Source organism: Canis aureus, chromosome X (genome assembly GCF_053574225.1).
Source record: "Canis aureus isolate CA01 chromosome X, VMU_Caureus_v.1.0, whole genome shotgun sequence".
Taxonomy (NCBI): domain Eukaryota; kingdom Metazoa; phylum Chordata; class Mammalia; order Carnivora; family Canidae; genus Canis; species Canis aureus.
In genome coordinates this window covers 66,253,075-66,269,325 of record NC_135649.1, presented here as the reverse complement: position 1 = coordinate 66,269,325, position 16,251 = coordinate 66,253,075, and positions in this window count along the sequence as shown.

The following is a 16,251-nucleotide window of genomic DNA, read 5'->3' as shown; positions in this document are numbered from 1 at the left end:
CCAGGCGATTCCTCGAAAAGGCTCGGCGGGAGGAAGAAGGGGGCAGCAGACGACGCGGCAAGGCGGGCCAGCAGTCTGGAAAAGGAAAGCTGCTGTGACGCCCACCATGTGACAGGCCCCACCCTCCTCCGCCATTTTGAATTGTGGCGAGAAATTCGCGTTCTGAGAACTGTGGGAACCTTAGCTCTCCCGTTTTTGAAAACTGAAGAACGTCACCACTTGACTGCTTGAAGCCCTTTTCAGAGAGCGAGAAATGCGATACTAGTCCAACCTGGCGTCAATTCACACAATTGGTCCAGACTAAGTTGAACAGCGTCTTACCTTTTATTCAACATATATTTATCGAGTGCCAACTGTATGTCAAGCATTGTAGTAGATGTTGGGAATACAACGGAAATTAAAACGGACCAAAATCCCAGTTCTTACGGTTCTTTATATTCTACTTTCTCATGGTTCCTAGTACTTGGGGGAGGGACAATAATTACTATATATCTATATCTATCGGTGATAAATGCTGGGGAGAAAAAAGATTCGGAAAGGGGGTGGGGTGGGAGAGTGCTGGGTGGGGGTAAATGGGAATTGCAATTTTAAAGAGTGGTTAGAGATGGCCTCTCTGAGATGGTAATTTTCTGAAATGCTTGAAAAGGCGATGATTGTAACAGGATGGGAAAATCTGATAACGTTGGAATTTGTAAAAAGACAGTTAAGGAAGGCCTTTCTTAGATGGTAATAATGCCTGAAGGAAGTTAGGGAACCGACCACACAGCATCCAATTCCTGTTTTCACAGTTAACTTAAAAAAACAATCTTGTCCAAGTTTTTAGGGTGTTTCTGTGTTTCTTTTTCCATTTTTTTGTTTTCTGTTTCCAGATAACACTGCCACTACATGTTTTCTCAATATTCTTCCAACAAACCAAACTTGTTCCCACCTCTATAACTATATATAGGCTAGAATATTTTCTTTTTTTTAAGACTTTATTTATTCATGAGAGACACACGGAGAGAGAGGCAGAGACACAGGCAGAGGTCGAAGCAGGCTCGGTGCAGTGAGCCCGACATGGGACTCCATCCTGGGTCTCCAGGATCACGCCCTGGGCTGAAGGCGGCGCTAAACCGCTGAGCCACCCGGGCTGCCCTAGGCTACAATATTTTCATTTCATATCTTTGCTCTCATTAACTGAGCATCTTCTCAATGACTCCTCTCCCCAGAGGAGTCTTCCCTAACGACGCTAAAATAACAACTTCCCCATCCCCTTAACTGCTTAATTTAATTTAAAGTACTTAATCTGAAAGCATATTATTCATTTGTTTATCCCACCCCTTAAGACCTGTAAACCTCACTGTTTTGTTTATTGTAACCCCAGCGAGCTCATAGTGGACTATCAAATATTTTTTGAGAGCATGCATCCCTCAGCATGATGGCCATTTCATCAGCCTGGAATATAAGTATTTCACTCCAAGCTGTTAAAATAATATATTCTCATATTTCCTGTCATCTTCTCACCAGGGTTGATATTGCCAGTTTTTTATACTATGTGCACATAATTTAGGTGCTGTGGCTCTATTCAGTTTTTGTTTTATATGATGTAGAGTACCAGAACTCTTACCTAGAATGTGTAAAATGAATTCTTCAGTGGCCTGCAACTGCTATTAAGCCCGATATTGAGCTTCTGGTAATAACATTAGCCGCTCCTTGACCTATTCCTGAGTTAAACACGGCTTAATGTGAAATTTAGAGTCATCAAAGAAGTAGTAGGGCCCCAAGGGTGGCTCAGTGGGTAAACGTCTGCCTTGTGCTCAAGTTATGATCCCAGGGTCTTGGGATCCAGCCCTGTGTCGAGCTCCCTTGCTCACTGGGGAGCCTGCTTCTCCGTCTGCAACTCCCCTTGCTTGTGCTCTTTCTCTGTCAAATAAATAAATAAATAAAGTCTTTTAAAATAAAGATGTAGGAGAAAATGTAAGTGAATATGTCTATATTCTTGGGGATGTGAAAGGACTTCCTAAACATAACACAAAATTTTAAAAAGGAATTACTGTTAAATAAGACTTCATAAATGAAAGCTCCTGAAGTCAAAATACAAGGTTAGCGACGTTAAAAGAGAAATGACAAACTGAAAAAAATAATTTCAATGTAACATATGAGAGCTAAGGGCTAATACTAGTCTATGATAAAATTAAAAGACAAATGACAAATTGCTAAAAATGCTACATATATGATAAACATATATGACTAATATCACAAGTCTATAAGAGCTATTAAAATTTATTTATTAAAAAAGATAAACACCCCTTATGCTAAGGACATAAATAAGCAATTCAAAAGGGGAGAAAACATTTGCCTGATAAGCATATGATAATAGGTTCAATCTCACTAGTAACCAGAAGTGAAAATAAAAACAGTCATTTCTTTTTTTCTTCTTGGAATGTGGAATGCTAAAAATTTGATAATTTTGAGTGTTTATGAAGATCCTATGAAATGGGCACAGCTGTATGGTACTGGTAGAAATTGACATATTTTAGGCAACTTAACAATGCATATCAAATGCCTCAGTGTACTGCTTGAACACCAAGTCCACACATAGGAATTTATTTAAGGAGAAGAAGTGGACACATTTGTGAAGATGCATATAATTACTGTACAAAGATTTTAATTATAGATTTTAATCATAGTGAGACTAATAATATTGAAATACTGAAAAAAATCAGGAAACTATTCAATAATAATTAGTGAAATACTTTACAGTACATCTACATAATGGATTCCTACATAACCATTAAAAATTAGTAGCTAGGTCTGGAAATATGTTCAGGTTGTTTTTATTTGTTTTTATTTTTATTTATTTTTATTTTTTTCCCGAGGTGATTATTTTTTATTTTATATTCCAAGGATACAACATTTAGAAACATACTTTGTATAGTTGCCATAACATATACATTTGGGGTAGGATATTTTGGTTGTATTACAAATATTTTGTTTTTATAATCTTCAGAGTTATCTTATTGCATGCATAAATTCTATTAAATACTTAGAACATGATCCTACCACTGGAAATTTAACTATGTTCTAAGGATTTTTTTAATTAAAAAAGATAACTATTCCAAATGTGCTTTTGTCATGATGAGAGTGTATAAATAGTAGGCTACCTAACATACTAACATACACAGACTCTCTCTCACACATACAGATATACACCCTCTTCTTTCGTAACTCATCCACTCAAGGTAAATATGATATTTTCTCAAATAACTCTTTTTACAGAATGGATTTTAGGAAATGTTTGATATTGTAACTGAAAACTTGCCATTTATAAAATGAAGAAACAGTTTACAAAATAGCCTGTATGGTTCCATTTTTATATTGAAAATATATGTGTAAATATGCATAGAAAACGGTCTAGATGTGTATACATGCAAATAAGATATGAAGAAATTATTTGTCACCTTTCTTCTTTCCTCTTTTTTACACTGTCTTGAATATTTTGCAATGTGCACGTATTACTTGATATTGGGAGAAGGGGCCATTTTCATTTTGAAACTAAAGTCTGTCTAACTCTGAAAAGGAAAAAAGAAAAAAGTATCTTCACATCCACCTATTTTTTTCTACTCATCATTTAATATACCCTTTCTCTCTTCCTTCTGTTCTTTTTCTCTTCCTCTCTTCTATGCAGTTTTATATGCAAGGAGCTGCTTACGTCCAATATCTTGGAAGTGACTTCTCAAAACAGTTTATCCTATGATGGCATTCAGTGTCACCCTAAAACCCAAGGAAACAACCACTGAGGAATTTTCATTTAGCTTCCATTCAATCTAATTGCATTTTTCTCCCATGCGCTTCTTACATATGTGTGATGTTCAGATGATTTTTATCCCTTCCTGATAAGATGTCCTTTAACAGGAAAAATGAAAGATTTTCCCAGTCTTTCTTGTATTCATCTATTCAACAAAATATATAGATCATCTGCTGTATGCTGCTCTTTAAGAATAGATCAATAGGCCACAGGCAGGAAGACCCTACCCTTGTGGCAAGACAGACATTGAACAAATACTTGCAAAAGTAATGAACATTACAAAGAAAGCATGGGTACAATGGGAGATGTATATAAGAGGAACATTTGACCTAGAGATGTTGCCACTTTTAGCTAAGACCTGAGCTGAAGTAAGAATGAAAAAAAATAAAAAATAAAAATAAAGTAAGAATGACAATTAGAAAAAAAGATTAAGGAGTAGCCCTGGAAGAGGGAGTGATCTGTACAAATTTCCTGGGGTGAGAAAACGGAGAACTGAAAGAATATCTCATTTTCTTTAGAAAATTGCTCTTTGTGATTTTCTTCTTAGCATTTATCACGCTGGAATTTATCTATCTTTTCTATTTGTTTATGTTGTTTACTGTTTGTATGTCCACGTTTCTAGCCTGTCAGTCTTCCCACTGGCTTGCCCCCAGTGTTCAATGCCATGGAAACTGGAGCTTTGTCCCACTATTTCACCACTGTATTTTCTGAGCCTAAAATACATAATAGAAAATATTTCTTGAATGAATCAGAGAATTAGCTTGTAGTTCATATTAGACATTTTGGATCTTAAGGGCAATGGGAAGTTGTTGAAGAGTTTTAAAAATGTAGTTAAAAACTTATCAGATACAGGGTTTTAAAGTTCTTTAAACTTTGAGCACACTGCCATGTGCTCAAGATTGCATTTTCTTTATAGTAAGTATACTTACTATTTTTTTAAGTAGGCTTCACGCCCAGCGTGGGGCTTGACACTGAGCTGGAACTCACAACCATGAGATCAAGACCTGAGCTGAGATCAAGAGTCAGACACTCAATGGACTATGCCACCCAGGGATGCTGAGTATACTGACTATTTCAAAATTCCAAACTCCTTTATCTTTAAGAAGCTCAGCTGGTTTTTTTTTTTTTTAAAGACAACCCACAAAATATCAATTTATTTAGTTTAGATACTGCCTGTAGTGTGTCTAAGAAGCTTTTTATTTTTTAATGTTTTGAATAAGAACTACTGGCCAAAATCAATTTAACCAGAAAACCAATGCCTGCATTAGTGATTCCATTTTGCCTCAGTTTGCTCCTTTAGGGGTTTGCAATAATATTCAAGATATAAATGAATTCTACATCTTTCCTTCAGTTTGCCCGATGAAGAGAATAGCAGGATGGGAAGGGATAAGTGAAAAGTAATTAGTAATTCTTCTTTTTCTCAGTCAAGTCATTTGTTCAATGATATTTATTGTGTGCTGTGGCACTGTGCTAGCCCTTGAGGCTATAGATATAAAAGATATAGTCACTGTACTGAGAAAATTCACATCCAGAAGAGGCAGGATATAGTTCCATCTACAGTCAATTTGTAAAAATATGTTGAAGCTAAAGCTAATGTGTTGGTTTCACTGCAGGGACCCAGGCAACACTCTTTTTTTTTTTTTTAAGTAAGCTACTTTATTGATTTCTGGGTTATTGCATGTCCATTGTTTTTCCCTCAATCTCTAACTACTTTCACTTTTTTTCTATCTCAATATGTATTTTTAAAAATAATTATTTTTATATGTATATTTTTATTGGAGTTCTATTTTCCAACATACAGTATAATACCCAGTGCTCATCCCATCAAGTGCCCCCCTCAGTGCCCATCAGCCAGTCACCCCATCCCCCTGCCCACCTCCTCTTCCACTACCCCTTGATCATTTCCCAGAGTTAGGAGTCTCTCATGTTTTGTCCCCTCTTTGATTTTTTCCCACTCATTTTCTCTCCTTTCCCCTATAATCCCTTTCACTATTTCCTATATTCCCCATATGAGTGAAACCATATAATGTTTGTCCTTCTCCGATTGACTTACTTTACTCAGCATAATACCCTTCAGTTCCATCCACATCAAATCAAATGGTGGGTATTCATCCTTTCTAATGGCTGAGTAATATTCCATTGTGTATATATCCCACATCTTCTTTATCCATCTTTCGATGGACACCGAGGCTCCTTCCACAGTTTGGCTATTGTGGACATTGCTGCTATAAACATTGGGGTGCAGGTGTCCTGCCGTTTCACTGCATCTGCATCTTTGGGGTAAATACCCAGTAGTGCAATTGCTGGGTCGTAGGGCAGATCTATTTTTAACTCTTTGAGGAACCTCCACACAGTTTTCCAGAGTGGCTGCACCAGTTCACATTCCCACCAACAGTGCAAGAGGGTTCCCCTTTCTCCAAATCCTATCCAACATTTTTTTTATTTCCTGTCTTGTTAATTTTCACCATTCTTACTCATGTGAGGTGGTATCTCATTGTCGTTTTGATTTGTATTTCCCTGATGGCAAGTGATGCGGAACATTTTCTCATGTGCTTGTTGGCCATGTGTATGTCTTCTTTGGTGAAACGTCTGTTCATGTCTTTTGCCATTTCATGATTAGATTTTCTGTTTCTTGGGTGTTGAGTTTAATAAGTTCTTTAAAAATCTTGGATACTAGCCCCTTATCTGATATGTCATTTGCAAATATCTTCTCCCATTCTGTACATTGTCTTTTGGTTTTGTTGACTGTTTCTTTTGCTGTGCAGAAGCTTTTTATCTTAAGCCCCAATAGTTCATTTTTCCTTTATTTCCCTTGCCTTCATAGATGTATCTTGCAAGAAGTTGCTGTGGCCACCAGGCAACACTTTTAAGAAAGTCACCCACCAATTTGTATTTATAGAATGTTAGAGGGCTTAAAAAATAAATTAAAGATTAGGGAGTGAAGCACACAAAGCATGAGAGTAAAGTCCTTTTATTCCTTACCATCTGTAGAAGACATTTTAACCTGAAATACTTAAGAATGGCATGCTGTATATTTACCTTAGGCTAGTAAAAAGATGACAATTGTTTTCAGTCCTAGCAGCACAATGCATGTTTATACCAGTATTGCTATAGAAAATCCTGTTGCTGTATAACTAAGTTTATCTCTTTGAAAAAGGTATATAATGATGGATGTTGTTTCTCCTACAAATGCCATGTGATTAATTACCTGGGGTTTTTCTTCTCCAGAAAAATATACTCTAGAAATAGAATGGATTATTTCAAATACTCAAACACAGTAGAAATAAAATATGTACTGATGCCTGGTTAATTACATTAGTAAATAGGGGAACTTAGCAGATTTAGTGTAGTGCCTTTTTTCTGGCTATTACAGCAGCAATGAAAGGTCTCTCTTTACATTTTATGCTTTCTGGGAATGTAAAAACAATCTTCCTAAGGAAGCAATATCAGGCACCTTATGCATCAAACATAAAGGTTTAGATGCTCTGATACAGAAAGCACAGAGTAGTTTTCTAAATCATGCCAAAACAACCAGAACGTAATTTTTCTGTAACAAATTAAGTGCAATATAGCAGGGAGAAGACAAGACGGGTTAGAGAAGAATACCTATCTTATCTCCAATTAGCAATCTATTTTAATAAATACATTTTCGTTTAATTATTTAAACTGTGAAGAGAAAATTGTTTAAATTAGACTAGGTTGATTATGCACACTGTCTTTGGCATCAAAAGACTTATCTGGGGAGATGAGATGATGATTCTTTCCCTCTTTCATATCTCCATCCCCTTCAGTCACCATAAAAGCCTCAAGCCCATCTTGTCTAGCACCCACCTAACCTTTCATTTCCATAGAGATCAGCTATAAGTCCACTTCCATCTCCATCTCTGCTATTTTGCACCCTCTCAACACTTTCCACTGAACTCTCTGAAACTATGCGTTTAATACTAGCACATACCCCTGCTTTCTTAGTCTATTCATTGAAGAGTCTGTCCTTCTTAGCACTTTGACTGAGAAGTACCATCTTCCAAAAGACCTCCCCTCTCCCTAGATTCACTGAGAAAAAAACCCAAGTGTAGACTGTTTTTCCTAGAAAAATCTCATATCTCAAACCCAGAAGGGGAGAGGGAAGTGGCACTTTGTCAAAATACAATTTCCTAGGCCTCACCCTAGGATTCTGATTCAGATATTTTAGGGTACAATTCAGGAATATTCATTTTAGATAAACTCTCCAGAAGATTCAGATGAGGATTATCTGCAGAGAAGTGCTTAGAAGATGGACTTAGTTAAAACAATAATAGTTATCCTCCATGTGTGCCTACTATGTGCCAAGAACATCATGCACATTATCTCATTTAACTCTCTCACACACAAGATGTTATGAGCATTTTATAGTTGAGGAAAATGAAGCTCAAAGCAGAAACGCCAAAATTTACATAAGATCATACAACTGTGAATAACAGATATAGGTTTGTACTCTTAAGTGCATGCTGCTTCTAACAACCCAGATCTCCTAGCTCCTAAACCAGGACTCAAGCAAATAATACATTTAAAAAAATACTTCCTTAAAGGTGATTGAAAAGATAGAAAATCTGTCTCTGCTTGACGTATTATCCGTAAAAAGCTCTACATATCTTATAATACTAAAGATCTTGAATGGGCATTTTTTTTTCCGAATAAAAGTTCTCTCCCACTTCCTTTTTATCCACCTCCCTCTATATATACATTGCAGAAATCTGCTAAAGTCACTTATTTCTTTGGCTAGGTTAATTCCTTCTTTTCCTTTTTGGCAGGATGAAAGAACTTGGAAATAATTGAAAAAGAATGAAATCTCTGACTTCAGGAAAGCCTGGTCAGTGCTCATCTACTTCTAAACACTAAAGATAATCCAACTGTGAGAAAATTGTTATCAGTCTTCCATAACTCTATATTTCAAGGAGAAAAAAGAATGGTATTTAAATATATGACTTACTATAATAAATAAAACATTTATTATGCAATTAAAATATGTCAGGCTCTATACAAACACTAAGCAGTCCTCTTATTTAATGTTCACAATAAACCTGTGATGTATGTGTTGTTATACTCACATTAAATCTGAGAAAATTAAAGTTTAAATTAACTCTATCAAGCAATACAGCTAGTAAGTGGAGCAGCCAAGGATACAAATTGAGACTGTGACTTTAGAGTCTGAGTAGGTGATTAATCCCTCTATCAAACCTCCACAAGTCAACCTTTCAGAAAGTCAGCACCTTTAGACAAAAAAAAAGAACTGCAAATGAGTTATTGAAGACACATTCACATGGTTTAGAATAGTGAGTGAAAAGCAGTATTTTTATTTTGGTTGCTTTTGTTTTCTCCATGGAGCACTGGGCCAGCAGATGCATCCATTTCTCACATGTGATGCTCCATCCCCCTTACAGCCACTTCATGTTAAGTGGTAGCTGACTTGCACTGGTTTGAGCATTGAACAGAGAGGAAATACTGCCTGTTCCTTTCCACTCAGTGTACTATCTTCTCCATCGTGGTCTCTCAGTTATTCCCATATTGGAAAGCACACGTTCACTTTCAAAGGAAGGATTATAGCTTAAATCTGCCTGGTTATGGATGCCTATAGGCTCCCCTTCTTGACAGAGGTGATCCTGTTTCTTCAAGAGTAAAGGGTAAGGAATCTTTATTTCTCTGATTCCAGATGCCAGGGTCTTGAGTTACCATTCCATTTTTGAAGAAAATCTTTTATAAAAGATTCTATCTTTTCTAAAGATTTCTATCTATGCAGTAACACAAATATCATTATACTAAGACACATAACTAGATTTCCTACTCTCTTCTTTGGTCCAGAACTTTACTCAACAAGAAGCCTAAAATCATGATGTTCTCATCAGACTTTGATAGCAGCATAGCTGGACTGGTTGCTTTCCACTAGTGTAAAGTTGAAATCGTACAGTTTTATTCATGCTGCCAGTTGAATAAATGCAGTAAAGCCAATACAAGGTGAGGTGAGGAACCTAAAAGACACCAATGTAGTTGGTATTAGCTCTGATCCTGAGCAAAGCTGCCAGGTAGACAAAGTTTTGTCTATCTTATTTTGATTGTACCTTCAGCATTGCTCCCCCAACTAGACTTCCAAACATTTATTTGTCAATGCTCAGCCAACTTTAGTTATTTCTAACCATATTCAAAAGTTTTACTATATTCCTAGCTGTCAGTAATTTTTTTCTTTAAGTAGACTCACCTTTTAAAATGTAAATATGTTTATTTAAAAAGATATTTTGCATCAATATTATAAATGGAAAACCAGTATCATTTGCCATAAATGGAAGATAGTTAGAAAAATCAATACATAAGTAGTAAAACACAGGATGTTCATTTGAGTATCACCTAAGATCAAGCTGATTACATTTAACATGCTGATTAACATAAACAAAGGAAACCTTGTTTATGAATTGGTCTTCCTGCTCTGAAACCCAGTACTGTCCAGAGTATTGCATTATATTCCTTCCTTCTCCTCCCAATTAAGCCAGTTCTATAGTTTTTCCTCAAGGGCTCAAGCCTCCTTGGTTGACTATTCTAAAGTGATAATTAGCTCAAATTGAATAACCAGTTTCCAGCTTAGGAAAAAGGATTGGAAGAGATTCTTTCCAGATAATAGATAGGGGTTTTAACTTTTGCCTTCTTGAGTTAATTGTTGACTTTTTTCTTGAAACCTTGGAAAAATGACATCCAAACCTCCTAATCATGTGTGCCAAAGCTCACCCTGGCAACTCTGATTCAATAAGACTGAGGTGGGCTCCAGATATCTGTCTTTAAGGAGTGCACTTGCTGTGATGAGCGCTGGGTGATGTATGGAATTGTTGAATCACTATATTGTACACCTGAAATTAAAATAACACTGTATATTAAATATACTGGAATTAAAATAAAAAGAAATTTTAAAATAAAAAATTAAAACAGGATGGTCCTTAACCTCCACGTGTTTGAGGTCCTTCCAAACTTCTTGTTGTGATTTAGTTCTAATTTCAAGGCATTAGATCAGTGGAACAGAATAGAGAATCCAGAAGTGGACCCTGAACTTTATGGGCAACTAATATTCGATAAAGGAGGAAAGACTATCCATTGGAAGAAAGACAGTCTCTTCAATAAATGGTGCTGGGAAAATTGGACATCCACATGCAGAAGAATGAAACTAGACCACTCTCTTGCAACATACACAAAGATAAACTCAAAATGGATGAAAGATCTAAATGTGAGACAAGATTCCATCAAAATCCTAGAGGAGAACACAGGCAACACCCTTTTTGAACTCGGCCATAGTAACTTCTTGCAAGATACATCCATGAAGGCAAAAGAAACAAAAGCAAAAATGAACTATTGGGACTTCATCAAGATAAGAAGCTTTTGCACAGCAAAGGATACAGTCAACAAAACTCAAAGACAACCTACAGAATGGGAGAAGATATTTGCAAATGACATATCAGATAAAGGGCTAGTTTCCAAGATCTATAAAGAACTTATTAAACTCAACAGCAAAGAAACAAACAATCCAATCATGAAATGGGCAAAAGACATGAACAGAAATCTCACAGAGGAAGATATAGACATGGCCAACATGCATATGAGAAAATGCTCTGCATCACTTGCCATCAGGGAAATACAAATCAAAACCACAATGAGATACCACCTCACACCAGTGAGAATGGGGAAAATTAACAAGGCAGGAAACAACAAATGTTGGAGAGGATGCGGAGCAAAGGGAACCCTCATACACTGTTGGTGGGAATGTGAACTGGTGCAGCCATTCTGGAAAACTGTGTGGAGGTTCCTCAAAGAGTTAAAAATATACCTGCCCTACCACCCAGCAATTGCACTGTTGGGGATTTTCCCCAAAGATACAAATGCAATGAAACGCCGGGACACCTGCACCCCGATGTTTATAGCAGCAATGGCCACGATAGCCAAGCTGTGGAAGGAGCCTCGGTGTCCAACAAAAGATGAATGGATAAAGAAGATGTGGTTTATGTATACAATGGAATATTACTCAGCTATTAGAAATGACAAATACCCACCATTTGCTTCAACGTGGATGGAACTGGAGGGTATTATGCTGAGTGAAGTAAGTCAGTCGGAGAAGGACAAACATTATATGTTCTCATTCATTTGGGGAATATAAATAATAGTGAAAGGGAATATAAGGGAAGGGGGAAGAAATGTGTGGGAAATATCAGAAAGGGAGACAGAACGTAAAGACTGCTAACTCTGGGAAACGAACTAGGGGTGGTAGAAGGGGAGGAGGGCGGGGGGTGGGAGTGAATGGGTGACGGGCACTGGGGGTTATTCTGTATGTTAGTCAATTGAACACCAATAAAAAATAAATTAAAAAAAATAAAAAATAAAAAAACAATTTCAAGTCCAAAAAAAAAAAAATTAAAACAAGCAGATGAATAAACCTTTCCAAGTAATTCAAATGTGGAATCTGTTTGGGAACTTTGGTGTAACCAAAAGAGAAGGTCTTTTGAGGGAACCATAGCAGATTGGTAGGGAACATATTGTCAGATGACAGTGCTTCTTGACACTTGTCAAATCACACTGTAGGCAGTTACTACAGGCAAGGTTAATTCTGTAGACTTAATTACCTAAAGAAGCATTATTAAATGCTTCCAATCCAATTATTGGATCAAAGAAGGTATATTATTATTATTTTAAGAAAATTTCAAAGAAGTAGTGCCAGATGCAAGCACTACTGCTTGTATGTGTGGGGAATAGAAAGCTCAAATCATATGCAAATATTCTAAGTAAATGATAAAGATGGCATTTCAAATCAACTGAATATAGATTACCTTTTAATCAGTGATCTTCACACAATTCATAAACTTTGAACAAAAAAGTACCAAAGATATAGCACATCTTCTTTATCCACTCATTGATGGACATCTGGGCTCTTTCCATATTTTGGCCATTGTGGACATTGCTGCTATAAACATTGGGGTGCATGTGATCCTTCAAATCACTGTGTTTGAATCCTTTGGATAAATACCTAGTAGTACAATTGCTGGGTTGAATGGAATATTATTCAGCCATCAAAAAGAATGAAATCTTGCCATTTGCAACAATGTGGATGTAACTAGAGGTATTATGCTAAGTGAAATAAGTCAGAGAAAGACAAATACCATATGATTTCACTCATATGTGGAATTTAAGAAACAAAACGGATGGGATCCCTGGGTGGCGCAGTGGTTTGGCGCCTGCCTTTGGCCCAGGGCACGATCCTGGATATCTGGGATCGAATCCCACGTCGGGCTCCCGGTGCATGGAGCCTGCTTCTCCCTCTGCCTCTCTCTCTCTCTCTCTCTCTCTCTCTCTCTCTGTGACTATCCTAAATAAATAAAAATTTAAAAAAAAAAAAAGAAACAAAACGGATGAATATAAGGGAAGGGAAGGAAAAATAAAAGATGAAAATTGAGAAGGAGGCAAACCATAGGAGACACTGAACTCCAGGAAACAAACAGAGTTGCTGGACGGGAGGTGTAGGGGGATGGGATAATTGGATGATGGGCATCAAGCAGAGCACTTGATATAATGAGCACTGGGTATTATATGCAACTGATGAATCACCAAATTCTATCTCTAAAACTAACCAAAAAAGTACAAATAATAATAATATCCATGTGGATGAAACAATTTTATATGTAAAAATTGAAACTCCTGCGACGCCTGGGTGGCTCAGCGGTTGAGCATCTGCCTTTGATTCAGGGCGTGATCCCGGGGTCCCAGGATCGAGTCCCACATCAGGCTTCCTGCATGAAGCCTGCTTCTCCCTCTGCCTATGTCTCTGCCTCTCTCTCTCTCTGTGTCTCTCATGAATAAATAAATAAAACATCTTTTTTTAAAAAAATTGAAACTCCTGCAATTGGCGAAAGTGTATATTGGTCCACTTTAAAAAAATATTTTATTTATTCATGAGAGAGAGAGAGAGAGAGAGAGAGAGGCAGAGACACAGGCAGAGGGAGAGAAGCAGGCTCCATGCAGGGAGCCCGATGTGGGACTCGATCCTGGGTGCCCAGGATCATGCCCTGGGCTGAAGGCGGCGCTAAACTGCTGAGCCACCCGGGCTGCTCTGGCCCACTCTTTTTGAAGTAAAATTTGGCATTATATACCAAAAGCCTTAAAAATATGCACGCCCTTACACTTAGAAATTCTGCATTTAGGACTTTATCTTGCGGGAACAATCATGTAAGTGCACTAAACCATATATATAAGACTGCTGATCAAAATATTGTTGTTGGGGTTCCTGAGTGGCTTAGTTGGTTAAGCGCCCAACTCTTGATTTCAGCTCAGGTCGTGATCTCAGAGTTGTGAGATCCAGCCCCACACTGAGCCCCACAATGAGTGTAGCCCTGCGTGGAGCCCAGACAAGCCCCGCTGAGGAGCCGCTCAGAGCCCCACTGAACCACATTGAGCCCCATAGTGAGTGGGTAGTTTGCTTGAGATTCTGTCCTTCTCCCTCTCCATCTGCCCTCCCCATGCTTACACTTTCTCAAATAAGTAAATAAAATCTTTTAAAAAATAAAATCTTTAAAATCTTTTAAAAGTTTTTAAAAAGTTAATAATAAAGCAAAGCTAGAAACACTAAAAATACTCAGAAATACAGTATTTGTTACATAATGTATGGTACACTTGCACAGTAAAACGTATCTCAGGAATGAAATATGATTATGTCTACCCATATTTATTGGTATGGAAATATATGTATATAATATGAAAATGCAGGTTACCAAATATAGTATTCTCCTTTTAAAATATGGATACTAATATATATAAAGAAAAAAATTCTGGATAGTCACCAAAATATGATGTTTATCTAGTGGATGGTAGGCTTAAAGGTAACTTTTATTTTCTTGTTTGTATCTTTGGAAATTTTCTAAAACAATTTATAATCATAAATTATTTTTAAAATAAGGGAAAGCAATAAAGATGTTTCTATTTTTGCTCATACTCGTTAGCTTAGCATTTCTAATTCTAGGATTTTTTCCTAAAGAAAGAACCAGATATACACACATGCACAAAAATAACACTCAGAGGTTGTTCTAAATTACTTTTAGCAGCAAAATATTTATTTTTTATTTTTTTATTTATGATAGGCACACAGTGAGAGAGACAGGCAGAGACACAGGCAGAGGAAGAAGCAGGCTCCGTGCACCGGGAGCCTGATGTGGGATTTGATCCTGGGTCTCCAGGATCACACCCTGGGCCAAAGGCAGGCGCTAAACCGCTGCGCCACCCAGGGATCCCAGCAGCAAAATATTAAAATGCTCTCTCCTGGGATGCCTGAGTAGCTCAGTGGTAGAGTGCCTGCCTTTGGTTCAGGGTGTGATCTTGGGGTCTCGGGATTGATTTCTGCATTGGGCTCCCCGGAAGGGGCCTGCTTCTCCCTCTGCCTATGTATCTGCCTCTGTGTGTATGTGTGTGTGTGTGTGTGTGTGTGTGTGTGTCATGAATAAATAATTTTTTAAATAAAAAAGTAAAATGCCCTCTCAAATAATTAGGGTGTTTTTATTTTTATTTTATTTATTTTATTTTTTGTATTTATTGAAGTTCCATTTGCCAACATATAGTATAACACCCAGTGCTCATCCCATCAAGTGCCCTCCTCAGTGCCCATCACCCAGTTACCCCAACTCCCCACCCCCATCCCTTCCGCAAGTCTGTGTTCCTTATCCAGAGTTTGAGTCTCTCATGGTTTGTATCCCTCTCTAATTTTTCCCACTCGGTTCCCCTCCTTTCCCTCATAATCCCTTTCACTATTTCTTATATTCCCCGTATGAGTGAAACAATATGATAATTATCCTTCTCCAATTGACTTACTTCACTCAGCATAATACCCTTCAGTTCCATCCATGTCGAAGCAAATGGTGGGTATTCATCATTTCTAATGACTGAGTAATATTCCATTGTATGCATATATCCCACATCTTCTTTATCCATTCATCTGCTGAAGGACACCAAGCCTCCTTCCACAGTTTGGCTATTGTGGACATTGCTGCTATAAACATTGGGGTGTAGGTGTCCTGCTGTTTAATTGCATCTGTATTTTTGGGGTAAATCTCCAGTAGTGCAATTGCTGGGTCATTAATAGCTCTATTTTTAACTCTTTAAGGAACCTCCACACAGTTTTCCAGAGTGGCACCAACAGTGCAAGAGGGTTCCCCTTTCTCCACATCCTCTCCAACATTTGTTGTTTCCTGTCTTGTTAATTTTCTCCATTTTCACTGGTGTGAGGTGTTATCTCATTGTGGTTTTGATTTGTATTTCCCTGATGGCCACTGATAAGGAGCATTTTCTCATGGGCTTGCTGACCATGTCTATGTCTTCCTCTGTGAAATTTCTGTTCATATCTTCTGCCCATTTCATGATTGGATTGTTTGTTTCTTGCGTGTTGAGTTTAATAAGTTCTTTAAAAATCATGGATA